Below are 13,423 nucleotides of genomic sequence, written 5' to 3' on the forward strand. Positions count from 1 at the left end.
TAAAAAATACAAAAATTAGCAAGGCGTGGTCATGCATGCCTGTACTGTCAGCTACTCAGGAGGTTGAGGCAGGAGAATTGCTTGAACCCAGGAGGCAGAGGTGGCAGTGAGCCGAGATCGTGCCACTGCATTCCAGCCTGGGTGACAGAGTAAGGCTCTGTCTCAAAAAAAAAAAAAAAAAAAAAAAAAAAAAAAAAAAAAATGCACAAAGGAAGGGGAAGATTAGTATGTGAAACATACAGAGAAGAGTTTGCTTAAGGCTTTCTGTAAGAATGAGTGGGCTAAACAATGTTGACATCCCCAAAATAAAACCAAATATCAACAGGAAAGGCCCAGGAAAGAATTCACAGACGTAAAGAGATATGATAAATACGGTCATTTTTGGCCGGGTGTGGTTGCTCACACCTGTAATCCCAGCACTTTAGGAGGCTGAGGCGGGTGGATAATGAGGTCAGGAGTTCGAGACCATCCTGGCTAACACAGTGAAACCTTGTCTCTACTAAAAAAAAAAATTACAAAAAATTAGCTGGGTGTGGTGGTACGTGCCTGTAGTCCCAGCTACTCGGGAGGCTGAGGCAGGAGAATTGCTTGAACCCAGGAGGTGGAGGTTGCAGTGAGCTGAGATTGTGCCACTGCACTCCAGCCTGGGCAACAGAGGAAGATTCTGCCTCAAAAATACATATATATATAAACATATATATAAATATATATAAAAATATATAAACATATATATGTAGTCAATTTTCCTTATCCCTTTTGATAAGACAGTCAAAATGACCTCTTTCCATTTCTAATCATGTAACAATGAGATTGTTGAGGAGGCAAAGTCCGATGAGCAAAGAAGCTAAACTGTGCATAGAAGAAAGCATCCAAACTGCCTCTTGCCCCATAAAAAAGTGACAGCAGTGACACTGCCCCTTCCTAGGCCGTTGTGCCCACAGTGAACAAAGACAATTGAGATTAGAACAAGGTGGGGGGCCGGGCACACTGGCTCACGCCTGTAATCCTAGCACTTTGGGAGGCCAAAGCATGTGGATCATCTAAGGTCAGGAGTTCAAGACCAGCCTGGCCAATGTCATGAAACCCTGTCTCTCTTAAAAATACAAAAATTAGCCAGGCGTGGTGGTGGGTGCCTATATTCCCAGCTACTCTGGAGGCTGAGGCAGGACAATCACTTGAACCTGGGAGATGGAGATTGCAGTGAGCCGGGATATAGCACCATTGCACTCCAGCCTAGGCAACAAGAGTGAAACTACATCTCAAAAACAAACAAACAAACAAACAAACAAACAAAAACAAGGTGGGGCACAGAACCAAGAGTAGAGCTGCTTTTGAAGCTGTGAAACAAGATGTGAGAGCCGGGCGCGGTGGCTCAAGCCTGTAATCCCAGCGCTTTGGGAGGCTGAGATGGGCGGATCACGAGGTCAGGAGATCGAGACCATCCTGGCTATCACGGTGAAACCCCGTCTCTACTAAAAATACAAAAAATTAGCCGGGCGCGGTGGCAGGCGCCTGTAGTCCCAGCTACTCGGGAGGCTGAGGCAGGAGAATGGCGTGAACCCGGGAGGCGGAGCTTGCAGTGAGCTGAGATCCGGCCACTGTACTCCAGCCTGGGCAGCAGAGCGAGACTCCGTCTCAAAAAAAAAAAAAAAAAAAAGAAAGAAGATGTGAGAGAACAGGAGGAATGGGCCTGGCAGGAGGCCAGCAGTCAGGTGGGAAGGCAGCCCCCACAGGTGGTATTCATATGACTGACTCAAAAAAAAAAGCTTCCCTTGAATGAAACAAACAAACAAACAAACAAAAACCATAATGCTTCTCAAAAGAAACCATGGTGTGGGAACTAATTAATATTGCTGTTCATTTCTGAATAATCCTCCTGAAAAGCCACAGTACTCAGCTCAGAAGAAATGGCCAATTCCAGTAAAATATCTCTGAACTTTATTTTTTTTTATTTTTTTAAATTTTTTTTTTGAGACGGAGTTTCACTCTTGTTGCCCAGGCTGGAGTGCAATGGCACAATTTCTGTTGGGGTGATCAGACCCAACACCAGGCCATGGGGGCTACGAAGTCCAGCAGAGTCAAAGAAATGAGAAAAGACAAGAGTACATAAGGTGGGTCCAGGGGGCCAACGCTGGTACAGAGGCTGTGAAGGCCCCAAGCTCTGGGAGCCCACACTATTGGTGATCAAACACAGCTGCAGGTGGTGAGGATGTGTGGATGTGGGGGTAAACAGGTGAGGGTGTGAGGACGTGGGGATAGAAAGGTAGCAGTGCATCAAGCATGGCTGTGATGGTTTAGTATTTTCTTTGATGCATATGGAATATGCTCTGCTGCTTGAGATAATGGAGAACATGTTTATGAGCCTGGGAGAGCAACCAACACGAAGTCTGTGCACATTCCAGAGGCCACCAAGGGTTTTATGCCCTGAGCCCTGGATTCCATCCAAGCCACGAGGGGTTTTATGCCCTGGGCTTAGATTTGTGGTGTGGCAGAGCAGACTTCCACCCTTTGGCACAGAGCTTGGTGTTCCAAAGGCCATGAGAGGTTTCAGACCCTGGACCCCAGACATCTTCCAAGACGCTTTTATATTATGACAGACAAGCCAATCCTGCCTCAGCTCTTCTACCAACATGTCTCCCTTTTCTTTTTCACAAAACCGCCACAGCTATTATTGCTCGTTCTTGGTGGCAGCTTTCTCTCCAGAGGCGGCTTCCGCATCTGCAGACGACATAAAGACAAACAACACAGATTAAAAGCACAATCATTATTAAAATCACAGAGCCCCCAAGTGTCTTGATCCACTTTAGTGGGTTAATAGCTGCTAATCTGTCTGCAGCTCCTTCAAGCACTTCAGTTCCTGGCATTAGTGTCATATGTGACTGAGAGGCTTGAAATATTTTTTCCTTCAATTTTGCAAGATCTAAAGATAAATTTCCAGTATGATCTTTTAAATGTCTCTTAACTTTTTCCCACGCATGCTCTGTTTTATTATACAGATGGGGAGTAATGTAAAAATCAGAGGTATTTCAATCACATTGCTTTTCAACTTTACTTTTTAAACTTATAATACAATCTCCCATTCAAATCACTGTCTGATGGAGATCATTAATTGGGTTAACTATTTTTTTACTTATTTGAGTTTGAGAGTTCCATAATTTTGTGGAATTATTTTGCCACTTACTGACAAATGTAACAGTTTGTACAGATGAATGCAGAGCCACACTAGCTATTGCGGTAGTAGTAGTAACAGCAATGAGGTCAATTATAGCAACTACAAATCTTTTTGAATGGGATAAAAGCTTTTTAAGGTTTTCAGTTACTATATGAATGGATGGAGATGCCTTCCACTGTCTAAAGACATAGGGATCCAGACTCCTTCCCTGGCTTTAATTATTAGGATAGTCTGATTTTTATTAAAAGTTGAATTAATGCAGGTAAACAAATGACATTTGGGGCATGAAATAACGCGTGTATTTATATTAAGAGTAACATTTCCTATTGCCAGCACAAAAGGTGGCCAAACACAACTTTGAATCCAAAAAGTCCTGTTGGAAAGAAAAGAAAGAGCATATTTATTTTTACCTCCCTCCCCTTTATACTTGTTATATTTACCCTCCCAAATTTTTATTGAACTTTGAGCCATAGCTAATAATTCAGAATGTTCCTGTCCTATGGCAGGAGATATTATTTTTGGACTAGGGGTGACAATGCCAGTAGGACTCTATATGATAAGGACCTAAGCTTTTGTCTGAATATATTGTGCATGATTTAATTGCCAATGATTCCATCGGTTTATTACATTTGTTCTACAAGAAGGCCTTCTGGTGCTTTTTTTTTTTTTAAAGATCCTCTTAGGGGACTAATTAATGATGATTCCATAGGAATTATTTTGTAGTACCTCAGCCTTACTTGCTATACAATCTTCCCAAGTTTAAGCATCCACACCTTTAAACTAAACTCTATTTTGTTTATATTTGAACTTATTTGGATGGAACTGCAGGGTTTTAGGATGGGAATGATTATATTTTAAACTACACCCCAAAATCATATGCAAAGCAGCCCATGATTTATTTTTTCAGGTACTACTGCCACCCAGGCCTGTGTGTCAATCTGTAAACAGCCAACAGCAGGTCCCAGGTATATTGGGGGATATTTATATTCTATGGATATATTTATTTTTATCCCTTCTTCATTCAGATGCACTGGCCCTCGGCTATCTATGGGCTCAGGCAGCCAGGTACTGTCATTGGTGTACACCTCAATAACACGGTCCATCCAACTCACAGACCTAATTAAAGGAGGAAATGGGACATATGCCCAATAAGTGAAGTTTTGAGTTGCTCCAAAATATTGAGGCTTACCGCCATGGTGAGTGTCACCAGCATGGCCACCATCAGGTTACTAGTTGTTTTTAGTTTGTTCTGTGCTTTCAAGTTGTCTGTTGCCATCTGCACCAACTTCTTGATTTGTCCCTATTTTGGAGAATTTGCATGATAACTATTCTTGCTTTTTTTCTTCATCTTTGAGATATATATTTGTGCCATCACTCATATTGGGAGTTCTGGCTCTTCCCAGAGTCCTCTCTTCCTGCTGTAGCTCATAATAGATCTTCAGGTGTTTGGTGGGCACCCATACAGACAACCTGATTGTTACCTGGAGAGACACAAACAAATCCTCTTCCCCATATAATTATCTGCCCTTTGATTAAGTTTCATTAAAGGGCCAGGGAGGTTAGTATGTCCTCTTATATGAGTGTTATAGAAAGGGGAATGCCTTTGTTGTACTGCTTGCTGTAAAGAATAAAATAAAAGATTAAGTTGGTCATTAGTAACATTTTGAATTAAGGTACATTCAGTATTTTGCGTGGCTTGCACTACATAGCTGAATCAGAAACAATGTTTACTGGCAGTGTAAAAGTTTTTAACACTGTTACCACAGCCATAAGTTCAGGCCTTTGAGCAGAAGCAAAGTCAGTTTGAAAAACGTGTTGTTGAGGTCCCACAAATGAGGTCTTTTTATTACTAGATCCATCAGTAAAAACAGTAATGGCCCCTTCAGTAGGGGTTTTTTGAATAATGGAAGGCAATATCCATGATGTTAATTTAAGAAATTGGAATATTTTGGATTTAGGATAATGATGATCAAGAACATCAATAAAACCTGCCAAATCAACTTGCCATTCCTGGAAATTAATATAAGCCTGCTGAATTTGTTGTTTGCTTAATGGAACTATAATTTGATTTAGATCATATCCCATTAACTTTGTTGTGCGCAGCCTTGCTTGTCCTACTTGCCTATCACAGGAAGAGGGAGGAAATGAGCCAGATCAGTAATCAACAGTGCTTCAGTCAAGAAAGACAATTTTTCTGATGCCAAGATGTAACTGATTTAAATTGACAGCATCACTGAACTGTAAAATTTGTATGTGGCACTTTAGGCCTCATATTTTGGCATGGTTTCTAATATCTTAACTACTACTAATAACACTGATAGGCAGTATTATTATGGGTGCTTACCATATCCAAGATACTCTGCCAAGTCAATAACCCTATGAGGAAAGTACCATTATTGTCCTCATTTTATAAATAGGATGACTAAAACCCAGAAAGGTTATGTAACTTGTTCAAGGTCGCACAGCAAGTGATAACCCTCGAACTGGACCCAGCCAATCCCACGTTCTGTTCTATGACCCAATATGCTAAGCACTGACCTGTACTATGAAAAGTCAAAGGGCAAGGGAGATATAATCCTTGTCCTTGAGAAACAACATGATTAGGAATGACAGGCTGGGTAGACATGAACAATCCCTGGGAAGATTATGAGAAAAGCAATACACATAAGTGTTAACAAACAGAAAGAGGGGCAGCTCTGCACAGTGCTGTCACTGGCAAGCAGACAGAGGGGTGGAGTTGAGAAAGAAAAACCAGCTAAGTTTTGTGGATGGAGAGAGTTCTGAGCATCACTTTGAAGAAGGAAGACATCATTTGGTGGAGGAAGATAGAAGAAAACGATATGCAAAAAGGCATACAAAACATGTTATGTGGATTGCAAGCAGGGTGGGCTGCTTGAAAGAGAGTTGGGTCAGTGGGAGAGGAGAAGGAAGCAAATCGTTGGAGGAAACCGTTCAGAGAAAGGCCTGAAAGACAGCGACCTCCCGTTTGGTAAACATCTTTCCCTGGCAATATGAAGGAACTGCCATCTCATTTGGAAATGCAACACTGTACCCTGGATCTGAGTAGCACTCTCTGGAGGCTTCCCAGGGCCTGGCCAACGTCACCCTCAAGACCCTTCCTTGTGGTTCTCCATGATCAGTCCTCGGGATACTGCTTATACTGGCCCCACCATCCACCTCCTGGTGCTCATGGTGGAGGTCTCCGCAAGTTAGAGCCCACGTGAAGGGTGCCTGCTGGGCTCTCACATCATCTCCAACCATGGAGGAAAGGTCAGCAACCACTCTACACCGTGAGCACTGCAAACCACGACCCCAAATTTACTAATGCCAGTCAGGCACCCAACTTTGGCTTCAGCTTGTGCCTAGTCTTTTCCACAGCTTCCCTGTGGCCTACAGGAATGCCCTAGGGCACCAGAAGAAGCTGGGCAAGCTGTCAAATGACTCCCTGGAGTGCTCCTAGGCAAGACCTGTGGCTCTGAGAAGCAACTAGAAATCATTGCTAGAGTCTGAGACCAGACTGCTGCATCTGGAAGGTAAGTCCAGAATATTCTTGGATGATGCGGGGGTGTGGAGGTATGGGGGCTGATGTAGGATGCAGCCTGAGGTAGCTGACATCTGATCAGGGCTACCATGCGAACAGATGTAGGGGTCTGGATGGTAACAGGGATGGAAAAGAGAATTAGGACCCTAAGGAAGTCCTGACTTAGGCTGTGAGGTAAATTTTCAATGGTGACTTAACAGAAAAATCAGAGAGTTGGTAACATTATCAACAGGAAGAGTGACATAATAAAAAGGGGGGAGACAAAGAATAGCCATGATCACTCTGAAGAAGGAGGAGGAGGAATGGCGTGTCCCACCCGCCATTATGACTTATAAAGCAATAGCAATGAAAAGAATATGGCGGCAGTGCAGGTACAGACGGACAAGGAAAGGCAGATCTTACGCCTGACCCAAGATGAAAGAAAGAGCCCAGACAAAGCCCCGCGTATTTGAGAGCTTTTGAAAGAAGGGACTACAGGCTGGGCGCGGTGACTCACGCCTGTAATCCCAGCACTTGGGGAGGCCGAGGCGGGCAGATCACGAGGTCAGGAGTTCGAGAGCAGCCTAACCAACATGGTGAAACCCCATCTCTACTAAAAATACAAAAAATTAGCCAGGCATGGTGGCGTGCACCTGTAATCCCAGCCACTCGGGAGGCTGAGGCAAGAGAATCACTTGAACCCGGGTGGCGGAGGTTGCAGTGAGCCAAGATGATACCACTGCACACCAACCTGGGCAACAGAGCCAGACTTTGTCTCAAAAAAAAAAAAAAGACAAAACCCAAAAACCACCCGCCCCCCCCCCCAAAACCCACAAACCACAAAGGAAAAGATTGATACATCTGACTACCTTAAAAACAAACAAACAAACAAACAAACAAAAACTTCTGTACACCAAAGCCACAAAATAAACAAATCAATGAATAACACAGACTGGAGGATCTCTGCAGCAGATAACAAAGGACTGATGTGCAGAAAATATATAAAGGTTGTTACAAGTCAATAGGAAAAGTCAAACAAGGCAGTTTTTTTTGTTTGTGTTTTTGTTTTTAATGGAGAAAGGGCAAATGATAGAAAAGAAAACCCAAATGGTCAATCAATACACAAAATGACACGCAACCAGGAAAACACAAATGAGAAGCAATGAGATCACATTTATCCTGTCAAACTGACATATATGTTAAAGTTTGAGGACATAAGGAAACTGGAACTCTCATACCCAGCTGGTAGGATTATAAATTGGTAAAAGGACTGGGCGCAGTGGCTCACGCCTGTAATCCCAGCACTTTGGGAGGCTGAGGCAGGCAGATCACAAGGTCAGGAGATCGAGACCATCCTGGTTAACATGGTGAAACCCCGTCTCTACTAAAAATACAGAAAATTAGCTGGGTATGGTGGTGGGCGCCTGTAGTCCCAGCTATTCTGGAGGCTGAGGCAGGAGAATGCTGTGAACCTGGGAGGTGGAGCTTGCAGTGAGCAGAGATCGCGCTACTGCACTCCAGCCTGAGTGACAGAGCAAGACTCCGTCTCAAAAAAAAAATCAATAAGTAAAAGATACAAATAAATTGGTAAAACACTTTAAATGCTTTCTGACAATAACTAGTAGAATAAAGCATGTGTCCATCCTATGACCCAGCACTTAAAGGAATATGTCCTAGAGAGGTTCTGGCATACACTGAGATGTACATGACACAGATGTTCATCAAAGCACTTTTGTGCAGGCCCATAATCCACTGACTTTTCCCATCCAATCTCTATTTGCTTTGAACCAATTACAGAAGATGTAACCCATAATGCAATTCCAATCACTACATTTCATGCTATGAAAAGATATATGTGAAACAACAAAGCAAGTATGAATGGCATGATAGGAACTACTAATATGCCAAGTGGAAAATCTGTTTCAAACTGAACTGGGAATTCCAACAACACAACATGCTGGAAGTCAATAAGAAACATTGGAGGCCAGGCGCTGTGGCTCATGGCTGTAATCCCAGCACATTGGGAGGCTGAGGCGGGTGGATCATTTGAGGTCAGGAGTTGGAGACCACCCTGGCCAACATATAGTGAAACCCCATCTCAACTAAAAATACAAAATTAGCTGGGCATGCTGGTAGTCCCAGCTACTTGGGAAGATGAGGCAGGAGAATCTCTTGAACCCAGGAGGCGAAGGTTGCAGTGAGCCTTGATCACGCCACTGTACTCCAGCCTGGGTGACAGAGCGAGACTCTGTCTCTCAAAAAAAAAAAGAAAAGAAAAGAAAAAGAAAAAGAAACAGGTGATGCACAAGCATGACTTGTTGGGAGTGTGGCCATTAGAAAATAGAAGACTTGCTGGGCACAGTGGCTCACACCTGTAATCCCAGCACTTTGGGATGCCAAGGCGGGTGAATCACCTGAGGTCAGGAGTTTGAGGCCAGACTGACTGTCTCTACTAAAAATACAAACATTAGCCGTGCGTGGTGGTGTGTGCCTGTAATCCCAGCTACTTGGGAGGCTGAGGCAGGAGAATTGCTTGAACGTGAGAGATGGAGGTTGCAGTGAGCCGAGATCATGCCACTGTACTCCAGCCTGGGCAACAAGAGCGAGACTCTGTCTCAAAAACAAAAACAAAAGGCCGGGCGCGGTGGCTCAAGCCTGTAATCCCAGCACTTTGGGAGGCCGAGACAGGCGGATCACGAGGTCAGGAGATCGAGACCATCCTGGCTAACACGGTGAAACCCCGTCTCTACTAAGAAATACAAAAAAATAGCCGGGCGAGGTGGCGGGCGCCTGTAGTCCCAGCTACTCGGGAGGCTGAGGCAGGAGAATGGCGTGAACCCGGGAGGCGGAGCTTGCAGTGAGCTGAGATCCGGCCACTGCACTCCAGCCTGGGCGACAGAGCGAGACTCCGTCTCAAAAAAAAAAAAAAAAAAAAAAAAAAAAAAAAAAAGAAGAAGAAGAAAGTCTTAGCCCTCTCTAGCATGGGGTCCATGGTGGGCTTGGGTGATAACAAAGCAGAGAACTAGTAGCAAATAAGCCAGAGTCACTGTTGCTGTCTTAAAAAAGGTTTATAGAAGCTCTAGGAAGAATTTTAAAATGGAACTGCTTTTTAAAAGTTCATGAAACTATTCACCCCTCCTCAACCTGTAATACACATCTACTTTGCATCCAGGTTGCCTCTTATCACTGTGAGCATGAAACAGGGTTTGGGAGTTAAGAGATCTGGGTTGAAGGTTTAGTTCTACCACAGACAAGCTGGGGGACACTGAGAAAGTCATTTAACTCCTTGGTGCTTCCCTCTTTCAACTATAAAATAGGGATATTAATAATAACAATTATTTAAAGGGTTACAAATCTAAACGAAATATGCAAATGCTGTGTAACCTACATACCATCACATCAGTTTGTTGTTACTTTACTTAAAAGTAGTGGCAACAGGCCGGGCGTGGTGGCTCAAGCCTGTAATCCCAGCACTTTGGGAGGCCGAGACAGGCGGATCACGAGGTCAGGAGATCGAGACCATCCTGGCTAACACGGTGAAACCCCATCTCTACTAAAAAAAATACAAAAAACTAGCCGGGCGAGGTGGCGGGCACCTGTAGTCCCAGCTACTCGGGAGGCTGAGCTAGGAGAATGGCGTAAACCCAGGAGGCGGAGCTTGCAGTGAGCTGAGATCCGGCCACTGCACTCCAACCTGGGCGACAGAGCAAGACTCTGTCTCAAAAAAAAAAAAAAAAAAAGTAGTGGCAACAATCTGGTCATTTTCACTTCACCCACTTTGCCTCTACATTTAGCTCATCAAAGGGCAAAACCTGTAAAGGAAAAAAATAGTCTTGAGATAAGGTTCTTAAACCCAGCTGCTCATCAAAAGCACCTGCAAGGCTTGTTAAATGTAGAGCTTCTTAAGACAGAATCTCATTTTGTAGCCCAGGCTGGAGTGCAGTGGCGTAATCTCGGCTCACTGCAACCTCCGACTCCTGGGTTCAAGCAATTATCTTGCCTCAGCCTCCCCAGTAGCTGAGATTACAGGTGCCTGCCACCACACCCAGCTAATTTTTGTATTTTTAGTAGAGATGGGGTTTCACCGTATTGTCAGGCTGGTCTTGAACTCCCAACCTCAAATGATCGGCCTGCCTCAGCCTCCCAAAGTGCTGGTATCACAGGCATGAGCCACTGAGCCCAGCCCTAAATGTAGAGCTTCTTGTGCCCCAGACATACTGAGTCAGATTCTCTAGAGAAAAGATCCAGGACAGGGGACTGATCTTGGACTACACAGGGGACAAATGTGAGCCCCTTTACAATCATGGGGATCTCAAAAATAGAAGCTTGGCTACTAGCTCCTCTATAAAGTTCATCTAAATGAAATATTTAAGTGTAAAATGTTTATTTTTTCATTTTTTAATTTTCATTCATTCATTGTTCAGGTAAGTTCAGAAGTTTTCAAATAACTTTAAAATGTTACACTGAGACTATAATCCTAGGTGGCAACAATCAGTCCTCTCTAAACATGGCACAACTCACAACACTTGCTACTGTCTTACACTCAGTCAATTTCAAATACCTATGCTACCACCAGGCCCCAGCTCCTACATTCTTTGCTCCCTCCTTCTGAACCAAATGGGAGTTACAAGAAAATCCAGTGGGAGTTCTATCTACTGGTTTGGGAAGATTCAGTGAGAAAGGAAAAACTGCATTTTAAACTGTTTAAATCCAAAGATATTACACTACATGAGAAGATATTACTCTTTGTTCTCTTTTCCAAGTGTTTAAGCACCATTACTTTGAATTCTGGTGGTAAATTTTAAATGAACTTTCTAAAGATTTTCTTTAATAAAATAGATTTCTTATAAAACACTTTTTATTTTGTGTTCTTATTTTCAGATTTCATCCCACTTTAAAATACCAATGCTTCTCATGGAAGAACAAAGAGATTCCACTAACTCACAGACACCTGTGCTCCATGTAATTATCAGCAAGTATAGCTGCATGGACACACAATAGTTGCTTGATTCTTTATTTTCACAGTCTGAGACTTTTCACTTGTTAATCATTAAAATAAAAAAATAGAAATTCGTTTTTTGTTTTTTGAGACGGAGTTTCGCTCTTCTTGCCCTGGATGGAGTGCAATGGCGCAATCTCGGCTCACTGCAACCTCCGCCTCCCATTCTCCTGCCTCAGCCTCCCGAGTAGCTGAGATTACAGGCATGCACCACCAGGACCAGCTAATTTTGTACTGTAGAGATGGGGTGTCTCCATGTTGGTCTGCTGGTTTCGAACTCCCGACCTCAGGTAATCCACCTGCCTCAGCCTCCCAAAGTGCTGGGATTACAGGCCTGAGCCAACGCACCTGGCCAACAAATTGAAATTCTAAGTTAAATTGCTCAGTTCTCTATTAAGCCTCCACTGTACCTTTAACTTCATAATTACAACAGTCATTATACTGTATTAAATGTTACATTTGTCTCCTTATTAGAAATAAGCATCTGGAGGGCAGAAGTTATATCTTATTCATTCTTAAAGACTTGGTACAGATCTGACTTTTTTTTTTTTTTTTTTTTTGAGACAGAGTCTTGCACTGTCACCCAGGTGGCTCACTGCAACCTCCGCCTCCTGAGTTCAAGTGATTCTCATGCCTCGGCTTTCAAGTAGCTGGGATTACAGGCATGAACCAACATGCCTGGCTAATTTTTGTATTTTTAGGAGAGACAGGATTTCGCCATGTTGGCCAGGCTGGTAATCCGCCCACCTCAGCCTCTCAAAGTGCTGGGATTACAGTCGTGAGCCACCACACCCGACCCAGCTCTGGCACATTCTAAGTACGCAATAAACAAATGCAGAATACAAAACAAGAAAAGCAACAATAGAGAATACATAAATGCACAGTAATTACTATCCTTTAGGAATTTACAGTCTACTGAGGGTAAAAGAGACACATCGACAAAAATTATACAAGATAGAACATTTAAAATGCCACAGGAGAGAAATATAAAGTATAAGAAGAAATCAGGGAGGAAATTATAGCATAAGATATATGTTTCAGTATTTTCTTTTTCCCTGGACACTGATTTCCATCTCTAAATAATTGGCAAAAGTTCTTACCACTCAGTTTTAACCTCAGGTTTCTAGTGAATTTATACTCATCATGAAAAATACATATTACGACTTCAAGTGCCCTAAGAAAATATATCATATTCAGAATTATCTCCACTTTTTCTGACCCAGTATATTTCAATTCTGTAGCCCTAGTATTCACCACCACTATCATATCTCCCCAGGATAGAGAAGTGAGCTAGCACCTACAGTTTAGGTACGTTAAGGCGTATTGGTTAAAAGCACAGGTTTCGGCACCATGATTCTACCACTTATTTGCTATAAGATCTTGGGCAAATTATTGCTCAGAATGTTAATTTCCTCACCTATAAAATGGGAATATCTACCTCAAAGAGGATTAAATTAGATAATCCATGTGCAAGCACTCAGTAAACAATAAATGATAGCTATAATAAAGGATTAACACTAAATATAGTGAACAGGGGCTTGCTAGTCAAACACATGCATAAACTGACTATATACTGTGCTTCATAGTTCACTTTTTTGTTTGTTTGTTTGTTTGTTTCAGACGGAGTCTCGCTCTGTCACCCAGGCTGGAGTGCAGTGGCCGGATCTCAGCTCACTGCAAGCTCCGCCTCCCGGGTTCACGCCATTCTCCGGCCTCAGCCTCCCGAGTAGCT

General features: G+C 43.1%; 1 pseudogene; it reads right to left on the reverse strand.

Moving 5' to 3' along the window:
• Window positions 1-13,423, reverse strand: part of LOC105476052 (keratin, type I cytoskeletal 18 pseudogene) — a 60,518-nt pseudogene that overhangs the window by 21,025 nt on the left and 26,070 nt on the right.

This window comes from Macaca nemestrina, chromosome 17 (assembly GCF_043159975.1).
Source record: "Macaca nemestrina isolate mMacNem1 chromosome 17, mMacNem.hap1, whole genome shotgun sequence".
NCBI classification, from domain to species: domain Eukaryota; kingdom Metazoa; phylum Chordata; class Mammalia; order Primates; family Cercopithecidae; genus Macaca; species Macaca nemestrina.